This window comes from Vigna unguiculata, chromosome 7 (assembly GCF_004118075.2).
Source record: "Vigna unguiculata cultivar IT97K-499-35 chromosome 7, ASM411807v1, whole genome shotgun sequence".
Lineage (NCBI taxonomy): Eukaryota > Viridiplantae > Streptophyta > Magnoliopsida > Fabales > Fabaceae > Vigna > Vigna unguiculata.
The window spans coordinates 9,112,155-9,126,680 of NC_040285.1; the positions used below are offsets into that span (position 1 = coordinate 9,112,155).

Sequence of the window (14,526 nt, forward strand, 5' to 3'; positions counted from 1 at the left end):
TCAAACTCTAGATAACGACACATGTTTTAACAAACACATGTATAGTATAATCCGGTAAGATACTGAACAAAGTGTTTAATTTATGTATTTAGTTAAAGAATATTAGATATTAAAACAAATAATCATATATTAAAGACATATTATCGAAGTTGAAATGAAGGAATGATTTTATTTCAAATTTATTTTTGATAAAAAAATTGTTTCTAAAATTAGGGTTATCTAAATTCAAATTTATAAACCTCACTCGAAAAATACATTAATTCTTTGAGTGATAAACACTGCTTATAATAAAAGAAAAAGAGATTGAAAAGGTACTTTTCATCACTTCTGATCTATAACATCTGAATTGTTAGATAAACCTAACAAGTTATGATTTTCGGTCTTTTACGTAATGGGACACATCCGTTAGGAATGAGAACTTTTCAATCAAATTTTGGTTTCCTGTGACACCTTTTCAGTAAAAGAAAAAAAAAAATTGCAAAGATAAAACATGATTTTTCCCTTATTACGTGTGCCAATTTATCAAATTGATCTCATTCTCAAATTTTGATAATTTGAAATTGTTTGCTAAATTGGCTGGAAAAAAAGTGCGAGAAATTAAGTCTAGGTTAGGACAAGGAATTCAATAATTATTTTTAGAATTAAATATGCTTTTAGTTTTTAAACTCAAATGAAAAATTAAATTTTATCAATATTTTAAATTCTGATATATTTTGGTCTTTAAATTAAAAAAATAAATAAATATTATTTTTTTAAGATATTAAATGATGATCTAATCTTATATTTGAGCTGAAAAATATCAAATAAATAGTGTAAATAATTCAAATACAAGCCTAAATCACCGTTTAACATATAAAGAAAATTAACAAAGTTTGTATATGAAGAAGATTTCTGATTAAAACATTTTGGAGGTGTAAAAATTTACACTTGATGGAAAGATTTTATAAAATTCAAGTTTGAAGTGAGTTTTAAGTTGAGTGAAGATGAAAAAAGATAAATATATAAGAAAAGTTTATCATTAAAATTACGTCAATTTTTTTTTAATGAAGTAATTCTCGATACTTATTAAAATCTTAATTCTCAAATTAAATACAGACTCTTCTCAACTCCTTGAAGAAAATGTGGAGGCAAGGCTTATAGTATATCCATCGTGGAAGGTAGCAACCTTATCGTGATTTTGTGGTTATGATAATAAATACAAAGTACTCTAGTTGTCAATTTATGCTACCAATTATGTTTGTGTTCTCACACATCATTTTCATATCAAAACCATGTTCACATAGGTTATTCATCAAATATCCCCCACATTTAAGTTGCCAACCCCCAATTGCTTCTCGATCCATACCATTTTTTTACCAAATCATGAGTGGTAAGTTGCACGTGTGTAGTACCATACTCAAGGGCCACCCTTGTTTATCCCATTAAATGATTTTCATAGCTGCCTAAAAATGTCAAACATCGATCATGTACATTATTACTCTTTAAGTGAAAGAATTGACAAAGAAAAGTAAGCCTATCATCATCAATTCTATATGCTACTTCTCTTTAATATAGTTTAATTCAATTATGAAAATAAGTATGGAGTGTTGGAGATTATGTATTGGTTAGATATAATAGAGATTTACGGTATATAAGTTACTAAAATATAAAAATTTACTTCTTAAAATGATATCAGAGTCATGTAAAGCTTATTTTAGTAAGATTTGTTATTTGTAGAGCTTATTGTGTCACTCCTATTAGATTATTATCAGACCAACAATTAATGTTTAGTTTAGTCTCACAATGTATTTCTTAGGAGTGAAGAGGGTTTGTTGAATATCTCACATTGACTAGAGATAAGACATATTTACAATGTATAAGTGAATATAAACCTTATCTTAGTCAATTTTTTAAGGTTGAATTAAAGTAAAAATAAACTTTTTTACAATTTTAATCATCTAAACCTAAACCTTTTAGAATATTCAAGCCCTACATCTTTTTGAATAGTCAAAATTCAAACAATCTAAATATAGAAACCATTCAAATTAAAGAAGAGAATTAACTTTCTCATAGTATTTTATAAATGTGTCTTTGAAAAAAATTCGTTAGACACAATACTAATAAGATATAAATCTAATTCACATGATGCATTGACACTATACCAATATAAAACTTTAAAATAATAAATTTATAATCTTTTTATATGATATTCAACTTTTTAATTTTAAGTAGAATTTAGATTCATACTTGTAATCTAACATTTATAAACATGAATGAAACAATATATAAATGGGAATATTTGAAATTGTTTCATTCTAAATTTAGGACGAATAAGAAATGATTTTGTTCGTTCACTATAATGTTTGACATTATGTTAAATATTGGATTTAGATGTCACAAAAACTATTATAATCAGTTTTTTGTAGGAGTACTAACTTGAATTGAAAATAAATTGTAGAAACAAAAACATGAACACGCGTGAAGAAATTACTATGATTGATGCGTTCTACGTGCAAAACCAACAAACATATTCTTTCCTTCTTTTGACATCCCTTCTTTTTTGGGCAAAAAAGGACCCATAAAATGATGACGTGAGATTCCTTTGTCTAGTGTGATCCATGCATTTGATGCCACTGAAACCTTTGATTAGCTAATTGTAGGTGCCTTGTTTATGCTTAGGAATAAAGTGATTAAGGTAAAACTTAATATAGGATTTGCACAAGAAGTAAAAAAGATTACGAAAATCTCAAGCTAAAAGGACTAAAAATAAAAGCATGTCTGTATTTGTGCCTGCAACTGAATCCGACAAACTTTTTTAAAAAAACTCTCAGAATTGGGCTCCATTAAGTGGCCCCACAATCAAGTTTAATTAGGTTGCTTCTGATGATGCTTCCACGAAATTAATACTCTAATATTTTACTTAATTTAAACTGTTATTGAATCATCTTCACATAAGAAAAAAAAAGAAACTGTTTCTGAATCACAAATAAGAATTGTTTTTCTAATCTATTTATTTTTAAAATAATATTTTAATAAACAAATTCTACCCACCTCTTAAATATATAATCTTTTTAAAATTAATTAATGCAAAATTATTTATTTAAATATAAACAAGCACATATTAACCTGAGATCTCAAACGCGTAATTTAATAATGAAAGATTGCAAAAATGTAACAAATTTTATTTAATTTGTATATCATTTTATAATTTGAATTTAAACTTCATTTTTAACCTACAAAATTATTAAGATGACTCTTTTATGACACGTAAATGCTCTATTTTAATTTATGCAATTGAATTACGGTATAGGACTAGTTTACATAATCATTAAACTCATACTAAAAAGTCTCTTACACCATAATTTATCTGAGAAGTCAACTTAACTTTGAATGGAGTTGGACCAAATAACTATATATTTTGAGTGATTGTTTGATTATAACTTTAGTGACTGTGTTAGATTGATTCATAAGTTATGCAAAAAGAAAAGCATTAAGAAAAACAAAGAAAAAGATAGAAAGTGGAATTGGAGTTAACTAATGATTTAAAATGAGAAAGAGAAAAGTGAAGAAAGGGACAAAAACGGAATGGAACCTTAAGCGTGCTATGGAAGATGCAAAAGTAATTATATAGAGGCTCACACATGCATACAAGTGCTGCCATGAACACCTCAATGCTAAAACTAACTGCCACTATTCTTGTTTCTTTAGGCCATGAACCAAATGCTCCAATGGAGCATTGAACTTTTCATCATTAAAATGCACTCGTCTAAAAGGTCAAACATGCCATAACCATCATCGCATGGTTATTACTCCACTACCATTTTTGTATCGAACACAAGGACTGTTCCTAGGGATTTCCCAACCTCTTGTATCTGCAACTACAACCAATGTCAAACTTTGTATGTAACTGTTTTTGTTGCAAAATTGTATGCCCTTAACTTTTAGAGTCTTGTTCCCATCCCTTAAATTCCTAAACCAATCAAACAATAAAAAAAAAGCATGCTTTCATAGAGGATCCAAGATATATAAAAATAGTTGTCATTGGAGATCCACATCGATAAAAAATAATGTTAGTTTACAATATATATAAAAGGGTGAAAACTTCATTTTTTAAGTGATTTTATAAGGTTGAGTAAGATTAAAGTGTACTTCTTAAGATGGTATCATAACTATCTAAAATTTATCCTAACGAGATATGTTGTCTGTTAGACTTATCGTGTCACCCACTATTGAACCATTATCAGAACACTCATTAATGTTTAGTCTCACACTTAGTATGTGTATGTCTTGGTGTGAGGGTGTGTGTTGAAAATCCCACATCGACTAGAGATAAGATGACCTTACAATATATAAGTGGGTGCAAACTTACATTACAAGCTAGCTTTATAAAGTTGAGTTAGACGTAAAATATAGTTTTATGTATATCAAATTATGTTTGATTCAAATTCAGTTTAAATTGTGTTTCATCATATAAATGAAAAGTGTTGTACATAGTTTTTTTTTTCAACATACAATAAATATACTTCATTTGATTGAATCAAGCCATAAGGCTTTCATAATACAAATGGAACCTTCAAACATGTTTATTTTATATTCATAAAGTTATACATTTATCTGTTCTTTTAAGAAAAATGAGTTGAAAGTTGTTTCATTCAAGCAACTTTTTCTTTTTTGAAAAAGGCATATATCAATGTTGTAGAGTCAGTCAATTGTCTCAGACTCTACAATTTTCTCAATATGTAAAGAGAAGCCACTTAACTTAGGAAGCTTTGTCATGCTCCAAAGGTATTGCCAAGGAAGTCACATGCATTCAATGATAAGTTAAAAGAATTTAATGTCTTAAAGCTTTAAAGCATGCTTAGATGCAAGAAGAAGTAGATCCTTACAATGATAACAAAGTATATGATAACTAAATTAGTCACTATTTTGATAAGTGACCAATTTTAGCCATTTAGTAACGAAATTTTGGTCACTATTTCATTTTTTTAGTGTCTTTTCATCTCAAACTTTGCCATAGAGTATCTCTTTGAAAAAGAAATGTTGGAAAAATTCTTGTGGTAAAGACACACTCAAGTTTTCATATTATTTGTATCCTTTTATAGTTGTAAGGAAGAACAATATATGTGTTCTAAAGCAACCTAAAAGAGTAACCATATATTATATTTTTCATAAGACGCAATCTCTCTTTTGGTGAGCTATAGTGATCTTTTATATTTACTTGTAAACCTTTTGGCTTTTAGCCAAGAGTGATTGCATTCTAAATAATATTTAGTCTTAGTCAAAGAGTGACTACGTTCTAAATAATGTTCAGTCTTAACCAAGAGTGATTTGTGTTCCAAATTAGTCATGAATGGTTGCATTTCAGCCAATACTTAGTGGGTTATGTTGAATTAACAAAGGATTAAAGGCAGAGCACATTAGCTTTTCTAAGTTAAATATGATGTGAAGGAATGAACTTATTTAACTCACAATAACAACAATACATTTATAATAATTCAAATAAAAACGAAAAACATCCACGTAACCAAGATTTTAGGAGAGTGGAAAAACCGAAATGACTTGCTCCTAAACTCTAAGGACACCTATTGACTTAAAAAAATAAAAAAACTAAATGCAGTTACAAAAGTAAATGTTTAACATTCTTCCTTGTAATAAACTAAGTTCACTTTTCCATTTTGCCGCATCTCCTTCAAAAAGTACAGCTTGATGTTAAAATGCTTAATTTTTCCATAACATACCGTTTTTTGCAATTAAAAATACTCTCTGTTTATCAATAAAAACCTCAATTTTATTTTTCTGTTAAATATGTAAATCATGTGTAAATCACATGAATAAACACATAATTTGCATAATCCAATATCAAACAATTCAAGCACTGATTTAAATTGAAACAATTGTACCTAACAGGGTTTAAGATGCATAAACCATGTGGCTTTAACATTACATCATATCTTAAGGAAGATATATAGTGGACACCACACCACTTAAAGTGAAAGAATATAAAGATCTTTTTTAGGGATTTGAAAAAAAAAAACATTTGAATTTGGGTGAGGTTTCGCTGCCTTTAAGGATACCCTGTTATATAAAGCATTTTTGGAGTATCTTAAAACACAACTTAATCAAAAGCCTAATCACAAGAAAGTGGGCAATGTTCTGTATGAAAACAGGTGCTAGAGTACAGAACAATTTGATGTACTATTACATTAGTATATGCCTCTTATCATAATTAACCTCCATGGAAAATGTATTGGTGCTACCCACTAAAGGGAATAATAGTGAACTAATTAACTACCAAATAATTATTCGTACTTTCACAAGAACCACGTGTAGAACCTGACAAATGGAAGGAAATGAATTGGGAATAATGTGGAACACTTTTTCTCATACCATTTACTTATATATATATATATATATATATATATATATATGCTTTTAAATGTGGTAGTTATGGCACACAACACGGAAGCTTCAATGAATATTTATCATGGTTGAACAAAATCTCTGTCCTACTTTACTTTCCCTGTTTCTGTGAGCTATGCCTATGGTGGTTTGAGTGAACGAAAATCCTTTACTTGAATTGATTGCTTCATCATATTGGTTATAGAATGAATTTGCTATATTTTATTTTTCAATCTTATCTAGGTTCATATTAATTGGATTTGGTTACAAAATTATGCCATTGAGAGTTGATACAAGTATATTATTCAAGAAAGTGTTAACACTGGTAGTAGGTCAAACCACAAAATTAAATATTTTTTTCATCAAGCTTTTTTCATTTTACTAATTTACTAAAACTTTCAAAATAATAATAATAATAATAATATGTCAACAAATCTAAAAAAAAATCAAAACATGATTTCATAACCAATTGATTTCAATTTGATGTCATTTTTATTTTATTAAGACTTAATAGATAACATAGTTCTTGTACCTAGATCTATGATCCACTAATTAATATTTTTACTTAATTGATCTTTATTTTTTTAAGTTAACGTGGTTTCTTCGTTAAGGTTATTTTAAAGGCATCACATGTTAGAATTTGAGTTATCTTTTCTCTCTAGAACCTCTCTAATTTTTTCTAGTTTTTTTTTTCACTCCACCTTCCACCATTATTTTTCCCTTTCTCTTTCTTCTTCACCATCCACCATGATTTTCCCTTTCTTCCTCTCTTCTCGACCACCATTTTCTCTTTCTCTCTCTCAAAGGGTTTATATGATTCATGGATTTGTTTATACTCGAGTTGGAGTTTGTTGTGGGTGTGTTGGTTATTACCTATTTGAATTTAGATTTGTGGAAGATGCATATGAAGTATTTGAGGAGATTTTTAATCATATTTAGGATGATGGAGCACTAGTTCCTTATAGATAATGGATAAAGGTGGAGGGAGAAAACATAAAAATGAAAATAAAAAAAAGATTCATTGATAATAAGAATTTTAAATTATCGACAGATTGTATCGACAGATTTTGAAGTATGTAATTATCGACGTTAAAATTTGTTTAGTAATACAAATTTTAAATTCATCGATAAAATTCATCAGTAATTTAATTTTATCAACGAAGTTATTTTCATCCACAAAATTTCATCAATAATTCTAAGGATTTTTGTAATGGTCTAAGAGTATTTTCTTGTGTTCTCTATAATTTTTTCTTTGTTAATGTATCACATTTAGTTTGTATTGTAACTTAATATCATGCTTGGTATATTTTCTTAAGATTTTTAATGTATCAGGATTGTTAGTATTCATTGATTTTTTCAAAACCATATAGAATTATGTTTAAGGGTACGTGAAATCTAATAATTTTTATTATCTATTTTTTAAATTTTCATATTTTAGTTGCTATGTTCTCAAGATTTTGAAAGAATTTTGTAAATTCAAAATTATCAAACTTGAGAGTTCATGCAAATTTTGCAAAGTTTTGTAACATTGTAAACTTGTAAAAATTTCCTTGATAATTAAAATTAATATCCAAAATAAGGTAGTCTAAATAATCAAATAGGACAATTTCCTTGGTTAAATCTTATAAATGCAAAACATAATCATGTGAAAAAAATACCATTAATTGAATTACCTTATATTATTATTAAAATCCTAATAAATATATTTGAATATATAAATTATACTTTTACATTTAAAATGAATAATTTAAATTATGATATTATTTATTTGTAATTATTGTCATTTAAAAAATATCATTCTTTAATTGATAAATAAAAATATAAAATGATACATTGAAACAAATTGATAAGGGAGAGAAAACCAACTACTAGAACAATTTTATAAAAGGAAGGAAAATTTAGAAAAAGAAAAAAGAAAGTCAGGCATTGTGATAATGATGAACCTTTCTGGTAAGTTTCCTCCTATTTGCATTTTTTATTTCTTAGATTGCAAGTTTGGTAATAATGAATGTGACATAGTTTTGTAATTATTAGTTTGTTGAATGTGTAAACTTAGTTTGATAATCAAGTACATGTTACTAAAATTTCTTTTATATTGCATTGAGTGAACATTGATCTCTCTTTTGAGATTCAATATAAAAATGAAATATTATCTTTGATTTGAAATGTTCAAATAACTTTTAATATAAAAACAAGATGAGAGAGTAATAATAAATATATTAAAATTTTAATTGTTTGGCTGGATAGTTTGAAAAGATTAATATTTTAAATGGTTCGTTTATACATATATTTTAATCTATATTTCATGAAATTTCTCAATTGCATTTCATGTTAATTTTTTTGAAATATATTTGATTGTGGGTGATTTTGGTCACCATTTTTATTTCATGTCACCTGAAGATCTAATCAGTATTGATTAAAATTTATGTACTAATATATTATAAAAAGAAAAGTAAATTTGCCTAAATTTGATAGAATCACACCTTTTATTGAAGAAAAAAAAAGGTTTAAAACGAGATTTTGGTGTAAGTGATACTTTTTTTTGAACAAAAGTGACAAGATCCCGCTGTAATTTACAAAATAGGTAATTAAGAGTATATATTCAAAAGGAATTATTGATCAATGTCTATTAATTGAAAACTTCTAATTAAATAATATGTGCAATTTTACTTTGATTATAAACAGTTGTGTGAAGCAATAATTCATTTATTACAACTAATTAAATTAAATAATATACATTTGTAGGACTAAAAATAATCTAATATTATTATTCATAAGTACAATTACGGCAAATTTCTATGAAATATTTATGCAACACGATTCCAAAATTATTTTATAGTAATTTTTGGTCGATAATAAAGTCTAAGAATACTTGTTAAGTATTGATTCCTCGTATCAAAAACAAGTATTCAAGTATCAAGTATAATCAAATAAGTAATGATATGCTAAAATTCATATAATCAAATAAGTATTTTCGTCTATCATATAAAAAAAATTCTAATTAATTTAATATATAGAATAATTTAATCACATCTAATCCTAAGAATTCCATATATCTTTTTAGAATTCTAAAGACATGCTTTATAGATTATTTCATAATTCAATATTAAGAACAAAACAAATCAATATAATAAAAATATTCTACTAATTTACTCTTTTAAAATGATTTGAATTAATAACCAGTTCTAAATATTACTTTTTAGATTTCTCTTTAAAATTTTGATAAAAAAATATTGCTTAATCACATTCACATTGATGCAAACATTAAAAACAAATCAAATCACCAATATGATAACAATAACTTATACTCATTTACGATTAACCATATAAAATATATTAAATTCTAAAGTATTGACACATAAAAACAACTATATAGAGTAAATAATAGTGTCATACGACCTCTTCATTGAATTTGAACCTATAGTCATAATAACCATTGACGATGTGGCCATAATTGTTAGTAGATACATGTTGCTTCTTGTTTTAGGAGCCTCTTTCAAATGTTTTTGTTACACATAAATAAAAGTTTAATACTAGTGAAGACATTAATATATGTATACACATGTGAAATGTAACAATATAAGTAGAAAATTATCAAGAGATTTGAAATAGGTGTAACAAGTCTAGACCATACTATGAAGGTCTTAAATGTTTGTACCATAATAGTTATCTTGTTTGTTGGCACAAGAATTGTAGCATAGCCGATACAAACTTTCTCCACTAGGACATTGACCACATCAAGAGGTAGAAACTCATTATGTGACATGATGCTCCTTTCAAAGGCTTTCCCAAGGATCAACAATTGAGGGGAAAAAGTGTTGTTAACATACAACTCATATTAGCTTATGGAGCTAATTTCATCTCTTAATCGATTATCAGTTGCACAATTACCCTTTGTGTTAATTCTAATACTTGGAAGCCCAACAATTGTTGTACACCAACAATATACTGTGGGAGATCTAAGGTCTCCAAAATAGTAGTGAATGCCCATTCATGCAATAACACATCCATGGTGCTAAAGTCATCAAAGTGTAGTTACACGAATGTTATTATGACTACAACCAGTAAAAGTACCTTGAGATAAGAAAAATAACTTTTCAAAAATCTTAGACGTTGAAAATATATTATCTTTCTTCCATCTTTCAAATTTTTATATGCAATGTTTTCTTCACAAGTGTGACATGTTTTATGACCCTTAAAGCTATACCTTGAAAAGTTTCTATATTTAGGAAAGAGTCATTGATAGTACACAAATAACATGACATTAATTTGGAAATATTCATTAGCAACCCCATCAAAAAATTCAACCCCTTCATCCTTAATAACTTTGAATCTCCATTCATTGGATTAAGATAAATATGCATGTAATTTCTTGACTATCTCAAACTAGACATTATCATAGATAAATAACATGCAATCTTCTCTCATTCAAACAAGGATACCTAGTCCTTATTTCATCATCACTATTATCAATATTAAGTTGCACAAACTATATAAGTTATTTCATTCTTCTCTTATTTTTCTTTTTTATATTCGACAAGTAATATATTGATTAATAAATGGTACTACATATACAATATGGATTGATAGTAAAATCTACCAACATTAAGCTTACCCACTAGTGGTTACCTTGTATTTTCTTACCTAAGTATATAAATACCTTATAACCACTAGTTAAGACCCAATTGCACCCAAAAGGCCCCCGGACATACACACATTTCCTCCACAAGTACTACAATAATATATTAAACTCGCCTTTACAACATAGGCATAACAAAACCACTTATAACTCAGATAGATATATGCACAGTAATAATACCATTGAATAAATGATTGACATTAACTAGGATTTCTTTTTTGTCACTCCCAACAACAAACTTTAACATATTGTACAATATTGTGGAGATTGAATTCAATGTGATGAAATACCTTGAAATATATAGATTTCAATTAAGAGTATATGTGTGCTATAAATTAATCCAACTTACTTGTGCTATATTAATCTAAGTTTGATCTATATCTACATTTCTTATGTGTGTAACTAACATTAAGTATTGTCACTATGCATGCAAATTAATAATGTCAATTATTATAAATTTATCCATACTTAATAAATTTATAACTAAAAAAAATAATACATTTTTTCAATATTGTTGATTTATTATAAAATATTTTTTTTATTTAAATCAATAAAAGAATATAATAAGTTTAAAGAAGTGGTCACTTGAGCATTCTTATCTCGCTTAAGCAGCACATGCCCGTTGTTTTGCAAATAGATGGTTACTGAAGTACCCAATAGAAACTTAAGCGACAAGTGATAGTTGTGAAATACATAAGAGCTTAACACTTAATGACAAATTGGTGTTCAAACGATGAGTCAAAATTAAATTTAAAATATCACTAAAGACATCGTTCAAGTTATGAAGAAATTTTCAATTCAGGAAAGAATGTCGTTTGAACAATCAATCAACGCTCAAACAATATGCACATTCTTAACGAGAAAGCTGTTAGAATTAATTCTATCATGTGACTCATTTGAAATATTATGATGGACATACCATCACTAAGTATTGGATGATGTATGTTCATTTTTAGGTATGTGTTTGAAATACATATATAAGAGAAAACATAATGGATTCATGAACCATCAGACATATATAAGTATAAACTTAAACATATATAAGTAAGTGATTACGTGGAGCAGAGAAGAAATATATATTTAGTGTCATATATTTGTGTTTTTCTTTTTTACTAATAAGTATAATGTTTAAATTTTTACTCATAGTAATAATTATTTTTCAATATAAATATTACTAGTAACTACTTATTATATCTATATATAATTTGATCACACTGTTGAGTGGTTCTACTAATTATATAAAAGGCCTCGTACATATTTTAAACAAATAGTATTATTGGTTATAGACATCAATTTATGTACATTTGTTACATTTGCAAAACTTATATAATCATAGCTAGCCAAAGTGTTTTTTTTTTGTTATTGTCTACTCAAGATATATATTTTGAAGGGTAAAACCAAGAGCAAAATTATAGAAATTGACGTGAGTACATCTTAAATTAAATATTCCACTAAATACATGTTTGTTTGTTTTTGTATGCCAATTAAAGAAATTTGAAACTATAAGTTCAACTATTATGTAAGCAATGGATGAAGACTACTATATGGACCATCAATGGAAAGGTTGTGACCATGTAATTATGTTTCACTAATTTCATGAGTAAATAAATTATTTATGGTTTATGGATTAATTTCAAGTCATTTTTTGGTGCACTATTTCATAGATGTAGATTCTTTTGACTAAGCAGTTGACTACATCAAATCAACATGACCAACCTATTTTATGTACTTTTAGAACATAAGGTAGATGACATATTAGATTAGTTTCTAAACTTTTTATGTCTTTAATTTATTTTCAACGAAGGTGTTTATGTTTTAAAATTTGACATTTCCAACACTTATTCAGAATTATCCTTTTACATCTTTTGTAATATTTGACATTGTTGAGTGAAAAAATTGTCTTTCATTATTGTTAAAGAAATTGGAGGGTTTCATATTAGAGATATTTTATTGATTACAAATTATATTAAACGTATATGATATTAATTGTAAAATATGAATAAATGTTAGTGTATTGAGGTTGATTAAATTGAGATAATCACAATAAAATTAAAATAATAATAAAAAATTATAATGATGATAACAATAATAGAGAACGGCTTTTATATATTTAATACATTATAAACGTTCTTATCAACAGGTCGTTGTAGTATAGTGGTAAGTATTCCCGCCTGTCACGCGGGTGACCCGGGTTCGATCCCCGGCAACGGCGACAGTTATTTTTGCTTACAACTAATTAATAATTTCTTTATCTTTTATATTCTTTAAACTTAAAACTTTTACTGGGTTCTAGTTTAGTGGTTGTTAACCTTATAAAGTTGATGCGGGTGATCCGGTTCGATCTCCGGCGTGGAGAATTTAAATATTTTGCTTACGACTTATTAATAATTGTTTTGTTTTTTGAGGTTCAAGCCCTCAGCGTTTGTTTTATTTTTTATTTTACAGTTTTTATGTTTGTTTAAATTTTTGTATAAACTTTGTTTTTAAACTTTAAAATATATTGTTATTGGACTTTTTAATTTTTTTATGGTTTAATAAATTTCGTTAATAGAAATTTAATAATAAAATTATCTAATAATTTCAAAATAAAAAAAATTTTATATAAAGTTAAGAAATCATAATAAATTTTAAAAATTAAAAGAAATCAATTTTTTTTAATTCATTAATTAAATTATTTACAGATGATTCAAAATAAAAATAAATTAAAAATATATGATTGTATAAGAATTTGGAAAAAGATAAAAAATATTTTAAAAACAAACTATTAACTATATTATTAAAAAATAGTTGAAAGAAGGGAGAAGAAGTAGGAATCAAGTTGGTCGTCTATCTTGGAATGTTGCAACAATGGACTATGTTCGTGGATGGGTCATGAAACAAGAAGGGATAAAGAGCATGAATAATGCTTGAAAGACCGAATGGAATTAAGATTGAACACTCTTTGATCTTCAAGTTCAAGGTGTCAAACAACCCGGCTGAGTACGAAGCTTTGATAGCCAGTTTAACCCTAATCAAGGGCATAATGGCTACCTAAGTCAATTGCATAACTGACTCGTAGTTGGTGGTCGTTCAAGTTAAGGGGATGTTTCAGGTGAAGGACGACTTACTCTTCCAATACTCCCATAAAGTGACCCAACCAATGAAGAGTTTCAAAGCAGTCAACATAGAGCACATCCTCCAAACAAAAAACACCTGACTCAACTTATTATCCAAGTTGCCTAGCCGAAAAGAAATTGGACAACTAAGCACCGTAATACGGTAAGTTCTGACTGAGTCGATAGTCAAGGAATGTATGTACCTCTATGGCTAATCAAGTCGACTGAAAACAATGATCAAAACACCAATAAAACAGCATGAAAAAAGCCATAAGATAGTCCCACTTGATGCTTATCATGCTACCCATTTTGTCGTTGATGTAGGTTCATTTTAGAGTTTAGCAAATATGGTTTGGTGATGATTAAGAAAGCTCCATGAATATTCCTACTAAACATTAAGATAACAATGTTATC

At 27.1% G+C, this 14,526-nt stretch overlaps 1 non-coding gene across 1 annotated transcript; it reads left to right on the top strand.

Moving 5' to 3' along the window:
* Positions 1 to 13,157: 13,157 nt before the first annotated feature.
* On the top strand, positions 13,158 to 13,229 carry TRNAD-GUC. Its single transcript has one exon. It is a non-coding gene; the product is annotated as a tRNA-Asp (tRNA).
* Positions 13,230 to 14,526: the final 1,297 nt, after the last annotated feature.